This window comes from Schistocerca serialis, chromosome 3 (assembly GCF_023864345.2).
Source record: "Schistocerca serialis cubense isolate TAMUIC-IGC-003099 chromosome 3, iqSchSeri2.2, whole genome shotgun sequence".
Classification (NCBI taxonomy): Eukaryota; Metazoa; Arthropoda; class Insecta; order Orthoptera; family Acrididae; genus Schistocerca; species Schistocerca serialis.
In genome coordinates this window covers 2,110,311-2,122,972 of record NC_064640.1, presented here as the reverse complement: position 1 = coordinate 2,122,972, position 12,662 = coordinate 2,110,311, and positions in this window count along the sequence as shown.

Genomic DNA, 12,662 nt, shown 5'->3' with positions numbered 1-12,662 from the left:
GGGTTAGCGCCGTCACAAAGCAATGACTAAGGGCTGTATGCCGTTGAATTCCCGTTACACTGATGACAAGACAAATGTTCGCAAATCACCTCTATTGCCTCAAAAACAATTGCATCTTAAATATCGAAGGACCGACGTCCACACTGTCACAGCACGTTGAAATACAGCAACGACGGCAGATGAAAATTTGTGACCGACTGGGCTTCGAAACTGGACCTCCTGCTTACTAGACAGACGTGCTGACCACTGCACTATTTTCTTTCTTTCTTTCTTTCTTTCTTTTTTTAAGTTTGAAAATTTTAGCACCAGGTAGGCGGAGGCAAAGAGGGCAGGGGTCGAAGATCCGAGGCTAATGGCTCTGAGCACTATGGGACTCAACTTCTGAGGTCATTAGTCCCCTATAACTTAGAACTAGTTAAACCTAACTAACCTAAGGACATCACAAACATCCATGCCCGAGGCAGGATTCGAACCTGCGACCGTAGCGGTCTTGCGGTTCCAGACTGCAGCGCCTTTAACCGCACGGCCACTTCGGCCGGCGAAGATCCGAGGCCTGGCCACAATGCCTCCCCCATGCCTGTCACTGAGTGGCTGCATTATTCCCATGTGTTCCATGTTTGTTCCCATATATGCCTTAAATTGTAGAACAAAACTGAAGTAGTAATTAAGGTAAAATAAATTACAGATTGCCCCCTCCAATGGCGTGCGTTCCTTGTAGAACATAACTTATAACAGTGAAAAGGGTGACGGAAAAATACATAACTAACATTCATTCAGAAATATATTCCCAATGTAAGTTATTATGTACTGGATGCATATGAGGTCTGTAAGGAAGCCATATATTTTTCAACAAATGAAAGAAATTTCGGAGCCGGAGAGGTTTCGCCAAATTAGAACAGTTCTGATTTTAGAGCCAACATAAAAGAAGATTCCAGGAATAAAAAAAGTGAATGAATAGTATTCTGCTTCTAATCAATAAAACTGTCCACCTCTTTGTAGCCCACATAAGGCAATAGATAAAAAATTTTGAAACTATTCCTTATATTTGGTATTCTTCTTCAGCTTAAAATGTTCTTTTGCAATATAAAACATGTACTCTTCTAATTTCGAAGTTTTGTTTGTTAATACGTAAAACACAAACTGTCCCAAAAGCCACGAATAACTGTTATTCTTTGCGAACCGGTAACATTTCCAGCCTGGTTGGAAAGCTTCAGTTATCGGTATATGGCTTTCTGCGGTTCTGTTGATAGTGCTAATTTCTTCCTAGTCCAGTTCCAAATTCTGATTCTGTTTTCACATAAGAAGATGTGCGCTACAGTTTCTACACGCCGACATTTGTCACAGTATGGAGATGGTCTCAATTTGATTTTCCATAATCGTTCCGCTGTGGGTATGGTTTCGTTTACAACGTCATACCATACGCACTGACTCTAGTTGGTAGAATTTTACTGTTGATAGTTTTACGGATGTTCATCCAGTTTTTAGTAGGTTAATTTCCCGGAATTGGGTTGTGAAGACGATGTCTGGTAATATAATCATAGGCGGTTCTAGTGTTGCTTTGTGCTGGTGGAAGTCTTATACAGCTCCAATCGCCATAGTACTTTCGGACGTAATCTAGGCTGGCATTTATATGTGCTACATTAACAGGAGCGTTCCTGTCCCCAGGATCTAACGACAGGAACAGAGGTTTCTTGATGCCTGTCTTAGTGGCATGTATTAGTTTAAAAGCACGTCTTTAATTCCAAGTCCTCCGTTTTGCCTCTGCAAAGTCGCAGTGTGGAAGGATACTTTGAAGATTTTTTTTTTCACACATACCAAGACGCTACAGCTAGTATTTTATGTGCGGTGATCTGCGGTATCGGTTAGACTGCTACGACATGTTATATTTTGCTAAGTATGTATGTATTTATAAATTTAGCTTTCTGCAGTCGGTCTAACGATCGCATGTCGTGGTCCTTCAACAAGGTTCCGGTGACATTAAGTTTCCACTCCCAATTGTTCGTAGCCATGCGCTTGAGATTCACCCTTAACCACAATCCGAGTTGGAGTCTCTCTTCAGTTACATCTAACCAGTGCGCACTTATTGCACTATTGTAAGAACCGAGATGCAGTATTTTGGATTTAAAATTTTGTAAATTTGTGGTAAGATCTTATGGGACCAAGCTGCTTAGGTCGTCGGTCCCTAAGCTTACACACTTAAACGAACATACGCTATGGACAACACACACATCCATGCCCGAGGGAGGACTCGAACCTCCGACGGTGGGCACTGTCGGGACACAGCAGCCACCACCTCTGCAGCACCTATCTACACACGCCCCTCATCAGACGCGAATTCCCATCTTTGCCGCATACCACATGCTCGGTACCCCCACCCCACTCCGTCGTCCATTATTCCACTTGCTCGCGGCCACACTGTATTCCCGCGAGGGTTCGGACTATGAGGTGCGTCTAGCGCTGAAAACTTTCGATGACCCGTAGAGACCCGAGTAATTATACAGGATGTTTCAGGAAGAATAGTAAATATTGTAGGAGGTGGCAGTATAGACAAATTACAGAAAAAATGCCACATAACATACGTCCAATTTTTATGGCGTACATATAGTTGGGTTCAACGCATTTTCGTTTCGTATGCTGGTCCTTAAAGGACCCAGTTGTCTACACTTCCTTGAAAATGAGCTTCCAGCGTTATTGGAAGAGGTTCATTTGGCTACAAGAATGCGTATGTTCCCCCAGCATGACGGGGCTCCTGCACATTCTAGTCGTCAGGTGACACATTATCCAACCCTAACATTTCCCTGAAGATGGATCAGTAGATATGGGCACTTTTCTTGGCCTTCAAGGTCCCAAGGCCTTATCTCTTTGGATTTTTGCCTGCGGGGATGGTTAAAGGCGAAATCTACAAAGAAAAAGTAAACCCAAGAGCCGATTTGATCGTTCGGATTATAAATAATGCAGCCCTCATAAAAGAACGCAAAGATGACCTCAGAAGAGCTACACATGGTGTTATCAGCAGAAGTCACATGTGCATTGAAGTTGGTGGGGGAATTTTTGAAAATCAACTTTGAACGTCCTCATTTGCCTTTGCTTTGAGTTTGTTAGGGTTACGTACTAACAGCTGTATCTCTGTACTCAATAAAAAGTGGACGCATCTATATGGAATTTTTTATGCAATTCTTCTGTACTACTACCTGCTAAAGTGTGTACTATTCCTCCTGAAACGCCCTGAAATTGATATATGTATGGTGTCTGTTCTTTCCGACACATCCGAAAGAAAAGACACTACGAATCCGGGTTCGAACCTGGTCAGGTACAAATTTTCAACTGACCCCGTTGTTCTATTTTAACGCCCATGACAGCCTGGACGTCTGTCCTTCGATATTTAATTGATTAATAAGGCTGTGTATTTCGATTCGTAGTGTCTGTTCTTTCGGAAATGTCCGAAAGAACACACACACACATTTTTATCTTAAGTGCTATTCGGAAAATGTTTGGCAATTTAGTGATAGTGCCGCACTGGAGCTGCATCAACCTACTCATTTCACTAGATATAGTTGTAATTTTCTGAACAATTCCTGTTTAATAAGTGACAGCGACAGTGTCTCTCATCGTTTACTTTGTTGGAAACCTATTTCTTTCTGCCCTAACCTATGCTACAGCAATGAGTGATTGCTCACATTCTTGATACCTCACTGGACGTGCTACTGCAACTGTAGCCAAACATTCAAATCCCGCTGGAAAAGTATGTTTCAAGTCAGATGGTTTTGCTCCTCCCCTACTGTCATTGAAAACGATCACAACGAAATTAAGTATAGGAATCCTATGAAACCCTTGAGTTCATACTGCGGTACTGTGCATATCAAAAAAGTAGTTTTTCAACAATTATCAGATGACAGATGGAATTTGTCAGATTCCACTAATTATGACTGCATTATTAATTGTTGGTTCACAGGCGCTTTTCTGCCGCTTATTGTAACCGTTTTTTTGAATGTTAGAGCTGGAAGAATAGACACATCAAATTTTCGCCATATGGAATGTTCGAATTCACCTTAAGTCTTCACGTTTCGAGCAAAGGTAGAATATCCGTCAGAAAAGCTGACAACAACAAGCCAGGTCATGCCTGTCTTCTGGCGGATGTGCCAATGACAGTGATTTCAGTAACAATATTGTACAGCAAAGATGCGTTGTTAACTCAACAACTGGAGAAGCTCCAAAATTGTGAATCGCTTCTGGTGAACACGCTTTCAAGGTTTCGGTCCGATTAAGACAGTAAAACACAAATAATTGTCGCAGTTATTAATTTATGACATTTAGTTTGCATTCAGTGCATCGATGTATTACAAGTAATTGCACTCTATCCCCTAAACCTAGTTACAGAAATGCGAATAAGACTCATTGAAATATAATGAGGATCTTGTAGCCGTTGCCACCCGCAACTGCAACTTTGAGACGCAGCTATAGTCACTTCCGAGGTCACTCACAGAACACACCAGCTGGTATTTTTCGTGGCATTATAACTGAAACTTCACAACAGCGCAGAATATGTTTGGCAACTCTGTGACCGACGAGTTAATGCCTCGATGGCACAGAACTATCCTGCTACATTCACTTGAGATTATCGTGTCATTTCAATTGAATACTGTGAGTGATTTTCTCTTGAGATGCGACATAAAGATATCAGTTAATGCTTTTGGGTCAACGAAAGTCGTTGCATACGAGAAATACAACTACTCTCGTCTCTTATGTTGGTATTTATCTGCCACAGCGGCTACTGCGCCAATAAGTAGGCCAAAGACACGGCCCCTGTTCCCTAGCTCCTCAGGTACCGTTCTTGCCTGTCAGGTGCGCGCTGCCGTGGTTCGCTTTTCCAGACTCGCTGAAAGTTAGATTTTTAATTCTTTTGTAGAAGAGCTACAAGCAGGCAGATACAAACTCAATAAGGGAAACGTAAGACAACGCTCAAGCAAAATTAGTCTTGCTACTTTTAGTAACCCTTAGTGTCAGAGCGCAAAGCTTACGGTACTGCGATATTCATAATGCTATTTTTGTTTTCTGTCGACATATTTTTTGTTGTTGTGAATCCATAATTTTATCTATGAACTGCCACATTTTCATAATACTTGCGAATGGTACAGGAAATGAAGTAAATACAGATCTTTTCGAAGTAAAAGTCGGTAATATCCTACTAATTCGTGTTAAAATAGGATCAATCGTCTTACAGATACTTAATGCTTTCCCGGCCGCGGTGGTCTCGCGGTTCTAGGCGCTCAGTCCAAAGCCTCGCAACTGCTACGGTCGCAGGTTCGAATCCTGCCTCGGGCATGGATATGTGTGATGTCCTTAGGTTAGTTAGGTTTAAGTAGTTCTAAGTTCTAGGGGACTGATGACCTCAGATGTTAAGTCTCATAGTGCTCAGAGCCATTTGAACCATTTTTTACTTAATGCTTTATTAAGATAGACTGCCGTCGTGATGTTTCTGTAATAAGCTGAATTTGATTTGTATTAGTATAGTGAATATTTTAATTGCGTTTCCCATTAGTTTACTGAACGAAACAGTAATCATCAAGGAGAAATTAATCAGCAGCAGAATTTTCTTTCACCATATCTAAAACAATCTGACAATGCGAAAGTAGTTTACAAATTCTACGCCCATAGAAACCTACTGGTTCTACCGATGTCATTAAACCAGTGTAGTTTTAAGAGTATTTTCATCTAGAAATGAATTGCCTTGACAGTTGATCGATCAAGAGCAGGAGGGAAAGGTAAAATTTTACGAGCATATGACGAGAGTGACAAGTGCTTGAGACAGGACTTCCCTATCAATACAAGTGCCTGAGAGACGACTTTCCTATCAATCTCCTGGATAGTTTTGTTTCTCAAGTCAACAGAGTGAGTTATCATGCAGTAGCACAGGTGATGTAGTTTTGTTGCTCGAGTTTCTTACACTGCGACCGAAAGGTGTCTCATCTGTTGGCAACAAATTCCAGCTGTGATGCACACACCCCTTGGGACAGAATTTGTAGCCCAAAACACACTTTTGCAGCTATAGGATGTAAAATATTATGTTCACACTACTCTTTGTTCGAGTTTACGTCTTTTGGTGGGGCTCAGCCTTTCATTTCTTCTTAGGAAGCTAACGATAAAGGTATCATAACACGTCACCAGTAACAGTACTGCATAGGAATGCTCAATAAGCGACCTAATGACTTTCAGCAATAGTCACTCTGTTGATTTTTGTTGTCTCGAATTAGAGCACGCAGTACTCCTACACCAGACTTGTGCACTTTGCCTGTTGAATGCAAATGTAGCATGATGGTTAAATGGTAATCCATCACATGTATCAGTAGTCGAGACTTCCTTAATGTGGAAAATCATTCATGCCAGAACGATCTGGCGTATTTTTCACAAAAGCACTCGCTCCACACACAATTCAAATCTTTCTAGCTGCCTCCTCTGCATTCACCCCTCTGTTATACCAAAAGTAACTATCGTGTTGCAGATGTTACACCTATTTCCACTTGCGACTCAATTTTACAATGCTTAACCCGTAGATCATGATTTTCAAGTATGCAAAATCCAATGCTTAACTGCAAGATGATAACTAGAACTTCTAATTCGAAAACGACAGATGACACATACACTGACAGCGTGGCGCCGCCTCCACCTGGGCGGCGCCGAATTTCAAGCGGCGGGTGGCGTCTGGCCGGTGGCCGGTAGCCGCTGCAGCGCGAGGAAACGCTCGAGCGTAAGTTGTTACGATCGCGACGCAGCCACGAGCTGTCCTGCGGAATTGTTTCTGGAAGTACTTGTTATTGCTGGTGGGCAGAATGTGAAGGGAATTATCTTCGATATTCAATGAGACTCATAACTTTAGACGAGGGCCGAAATGTGGTAAAAAAAAAAAAAAAATACAGTTGGACGCGAACAGGCGACTATAAGTTTAGAACGCACGACGAATACCACTAGACCACGGGCTCATGCAACGCGACAACATCTCGGAAGTAGACAACACTTTCTCCTAACACTTACGAGTCTTACAGTGTTGCCAGGTTGTGCAGATGGCCGAACTTGGGGTTGTCAGGGGTGGTCGGTTTTATTGGCCACCGTAAGTGAACGACTCGGACTTAGTCTCTGTGGCGGCCGGCCGGCGGTCAGTTTTTATGTCTAAGACTGTATGTGACTTGTTCAGCTGTGCTTGCCTGCCACAGCATGGCTCACGTCGCGTCTCCCGGCGAAATGTCCGCGTCGTGCATTTGGGGTAGGCGTTGGCAGCTGTGCTACATTTACAAGCAATTTTAGAACACAGAACTAGATGTTATGCCATGATCGCATGGGTAGATCTGACCTAAAATCGATTGCATTGCGAAAAATGAGGAGCTAATAGGTATAAATTGACCGAATATAGACCCAAATGCGGTGAAATTGAGGAAGTACTTTGCTATCTTCTGGTTCCCGCCGAACAATTTGTATATGGGACCAAGTATGCGGCAACAGGAGGAAACCGGGAAAACGTGGATATCGAAACGAAAGGAATAAGGAAGGCAGTCAATTTTTTCCCAGTGAAACAACATTACATTGTGTCTATTGACGTTCCAGTGACACACGCTAGTTCACTATTGTATTTGATGCTTTTTAGGATGGCAGAGAACGATTCATTTCTAAACTTACTTCCACCTGCGTTAAAGGATAACAGAGAGTGGACCGGGTGATCGATTGAGGTGGAGTTGTAATGAGGTACGATTTAATGGCTGATAGATTCATTCTAGAGAAGTATAAGTAATGGAGGTAATTTTTTTTTCCAGTGTTCTGTTCGGATGCGTCAGTCACGTGACATAGCCTGCGTTCTACTCATATACATCTACGTGTTCCAAATGTGTTTGAAAGCACTGTCTACTTCCGATGGTTAACGGTAAACCTGTAGGTCATCAGAGGACTTCCATCTCATGTGTGAAGAAACTTGACACACTCCTCTAAACGAGCTTTGATTTATGTGATCGCCCCTGTCGCATCTTGTGTGTAAAATCGAGTCGTCAGCGTTATAACTAAGTTAGTGGTATGAGCTTGTAGCGCGTTCAATCCCCATGTACACATTTGCCCGACAGATGTTGTGTTTACAAAGTTAGTGGCGGAATGACTTGTAATTTTCACTTGTCGGACGCTGCTGCTATGGGTTTACCTGTTTCCTTGTAGAATGTATCCCCCGTTACAAACTATCATTTTATATAGACCTGATGCAGGCATGATATAATTTCTGAACTGTGATCGGATGTGAACAGTGGACACAATACGTCTCCTCAAAGCTATATTGCGCTCGTATGATGCAAAGTAAATGTTTTACAGAAGTAGTTCTTTCGTTTTACGATTCGATAAGATAGTTCAGCGTAGAGAAACTGTGAAGAAGGATGTATGTCCGATAGGCCGGAAAGCTATTCGATCTAACATTAAAGCCCGTTTTTAAGTGCAGAACGTAGTAGTCTTAGGAGTGTGTGTGTTTATGTTCTCTCTCCTACCAATACCTTCCAGGTACAGATCCTAGACTCTAGAACAATAATTTAGAGTTGATAGCTTCATTGATTTAGGTAAAAATGTGTCCAACTCGATTAGTGTCGAACTCCATCGTGTATAAAAATAAGTCTTTTCTTGTTCTTCTTAACTGTGTGCTATTACACTATGGCAGTTTGAAATCTGTTACTATACATCGATAAGAAGTGCTAATCTCCTGGACATTATCGTATTTCGAGAAATCTCATGCTCTTGCACGGGTTAGGACTAGGAAAGCTCTATTCATTTACGAGACGAGAGTGTACCGGTCTTCTTCTGATCGGTTGGAGATTAATTCTCTAACGGTGGTGCAGGGCGGGTTGGTCAATGACTGTGTGAGGATGGTCTTTTACCATAAGACGAGGAGAATGCTCTGTGGCTCCCATACGCAAAGAGATGGATCGTAAATTAAGTACTATGCTCGAGGTCTTATTCGCAAAGTAGAGAATGGATGGTTTAGCTATGATACCGAAATTGAGGAAACATGCTGTCACACGATTGGCCGGTGTTGAAGTTAGTGTAAATTTGTTCGTGCTATCAAGTTTCATGTTTATCATTAGAGTGCATGGATGGTGTCTTTTCCATCCCATTCCTGCGTTGGTTAGCAGATAATGATTCACTGAGATAGCTTGTTTGATTTGGGGAAAAAGTTTTCGTGGATGGACGGCAACTTGCGGGGGTCGCTAGCAGCAAAACAGTGATCGTGTGCGTGAGTGCAATGTGAGGAATGAGTCAAAAGGGAATACATAGTCGTCAGCTATTCCGTCAGTTGAGAGACAAGTCTAAACGTATAGGTCGTCATTCACTTTCAGACATCAGTTTGGAGATCTGCGCCAAAACCATAAATGTCTTCTACTTTCGTTATGTTGTAAGGGGTTTTTATTTAAAATAAGAAGATGTGTGGCGTGTTATGGTAGTTGCAGTAACAAAATGATTTACACCGTGCGATGTCTAGTTTTCTGTGAGAGTCCTTGTATCACGGCGTCTTAATGTTAGTTGAGAACATGACACAGGAATCGAACTCGTGGCAAGGAGCGAGATGTTTGGCGTTGTACAAAAGCGTGTTAGAAAATAGTGTTTGAGACAACTAACCAGGACCAGAGGGAGCGTGCCATACGATCATTCGCCTAGAGTATAGGTGATCAAAGTTTAAAGTGGCCTCGGCTGTGCCTGTGTATTTAATAGAATCGTGTCATAAATACAGCAGCAGTACCAGTAGCAGTTTGAGGTGAGGAAGGGGTTATACGGTTAGGAATTCTTGGATGGCTATTGTGGCAAGTATTGTAAAATCTGTTTCGCCACAGTGGAGGCCGACCGCAGCCATGTATCATTGCACCCGCATCAGTGCTTTTATAGTTCGTAATTTTTATCTGTTGGGCTGATTGATTTGAATGGACGTGGATCTGTAGTACTTGTATCTAGTTTGGGGACGTACCACATTGCGTGCATTTCCACCGAATGGTCAAAATACGGTCCTGTTGCAGTAATTCAGTTCGTTCTGTTTCTACACAGGTTCCTGAAGGTGGTGGATATGTCTTTCTCCGACGTCTGCTCAATTCAGACTTAAATTGGACCGATCACATGCGCGAAGCTGTAGAAATGGTATCAGTTGCACGGCGTGTAGGGGGTGACTGAAACCACGTTTGACTTTCACTGTTGAAGTTAGGTTCGGGAAAGGTGAGTCGTTTCGAGATATGACAGTGCGACAAATATGACTGAGTAGTGGTTGTAATCCGATGCAGGTATCTGTTTGAATGGAGAGAGGTGATTCCAAATGAATGACATCATTTCGAACATATAGCGTAACATTAGAGATCTGAGAAGGTAGTGTACATTTTTCTTCTTACGAACTCAGTCAGCACATCATCTACTACTACTCTTTGTGTTCCTTCTCAATCAGTCATCGCCTATAACTCGGTGGATATTCGCGGAACCTCTGATATGATGTCGAGACAGAGTGCGTTGCAAAAACTAAAGAATTATCTAGTTGGGGTGGGTGAGGGAGTCGCAAATACCGCGTGGATACCACGTTCCTTAGCCGAATCACTTTCAAAGTTCAGTGATTTTATCCCTAGGCTGCATCGTTGGCCCATAATACGTATTCCTACGATCACCAAAACGGTGTTTGTCCAGAAAAAAACACCTCATTCAGAGGTAATGTCGTACCAAGATTCGTAAAGCGGGTATAGATTTTAACATGGATACTTGTGTGCACCTGTAGAACCATGACTGATTGTGACAATAACATGTGCTAGTTGCTGGGATCGGTTTTTTCTTTAACATCTCGCCGATTATGTGTCTCTTTGTAGGACACAGTGGTAGGACTCGAAAGAAGAACTTAAGAGACATGTATGCCCATCGCTGATTTTCGATCACTATTAATTGGTATGGCAGGCAAGCAGTTGTTGACAAAATAATATACTTAGTAGTATTGGTGGGTGCGTGATATGTTCGCATTTGAGCATCAGGTTTATAAAGTATGTGTGTTTGAGGAAAGGAGATGACTGTGCCCTATGTAGGGAAGGTAAGATTTGACTTGGAGTACTGTGGTAACAGTGGGGGGAGCGGGATCGTAACATTTAATTGTAAGTATAATGATAAACATATATGCGACCAGTTTTCCGGAATGAATCCGAGTTTGAAAAGTCCTCGGTGGTAGTGATTCATGTTTCCTGTTAATAGCAGCATATGTACGAATGTAGAGGCCTGTTGGATTGTAGGAATGTATATGAGTTAACTTTGCCCTTGTCTAGACGGCGAGATAGCGGGCTAATACTTAGTATGATCAAGTGGAACTTTGAAAAGGTGGTACGATTCCGATGGAGTTCTATTCCCACCCATGTAAATTGTTCAGTTGACTGTTTGTGCACATTTCACGTCTTTATTTAGTTGAGAGAAGATCGAATGTGGTGTGTGGAAGATACGTTTGCCTGTTCTCTAGACATGGGAAGGACCTTAGTTGGCTTGTAAATTATATGGATGATTTGGAGTATGTTAGATTAGAGAGATCAGTACTCGCTGTTGGAAATATGATTTTTGATATGTTTGTTTCTAGTTACTCAGTGGTCTAGAGGACACTCCACGTACCTAATGTTTCGTGTTTACAGAGAAATGATTTCGAGTCTATATGTCGCGAATTATGTTGCGTTAGCTATCGGGAGGCTAGTGCTGTGTACTTGATATCGAGAAGTGTAGCGAAAATGGTATAATATTATAGAGAAAATACGTGTGTTCTTGTGATCCCCGAGTCTGGAGATGTGCATAGAAAAGCGAGCAGGCAAGGAAGCAGAGACAGTAACACGTTTATGTCGAGGGGAAACGATCGCGAATTTCTTGAACAGTTATAAGAGTGACTTCAGTTCGTTGATGTAAAAGGGGTGATTTTGTATGATGGGAGATGTGAACTATATGTTTACTAGATCGAGAAGGTATTCGGTGATATATTGCTGGGATTGTGATCGGTTTCACGCTCCAATATTCTTGCGAGTCTGGTATGTATTTGATGATCTGTAGACGACATTTTTTCAGGTGCTGTACAGATATAAAAGATAACTGCACTGTTCGTCTAAAATGTGTATATATCCTATTGTAAAGTTATTCTGGCTTACACTGTGTATATACAGGGCGTTTCAAAAAGAAAGAGCAGATTTCAAACATTTATTTCTCAAAAACTACAAATGATAGAAACACAATTCAAACGTTTCTTGTCAGAGAAAGGTTCAAAGTTTTTCAATGGTCCGCGCAGAAGTTCCATGCAAATCCGCAGTGGCGCTGGCGTTTGTTTGTAGGAAAATGGCGACGACACCACAGGAACGATCATTTTGTGTGCTGCAATTTGCAAAGTTAGAGTCCATTGTTGGTGTGCAACGTGCATTCCGCCGTCAATTCAACAAACAGCCGCCTCGTCATAAGCAAATTTATGAGTGGCATCACAGATTCGTAGAAGATGGTTGCATCTGCAAGCGAAAAAGCACGGGTCGTCCACGCACATCGGATGAAAATGTCGAGCGTGTCCGTGCAGCTTACGAAAGGAGCCCTAGAAAATCCACGACACGGGCAAGTCACGAACTAAACATGTCTAAAACAACGGTATGGCGCGTTCTGAGTAAGCGTCTGCACAT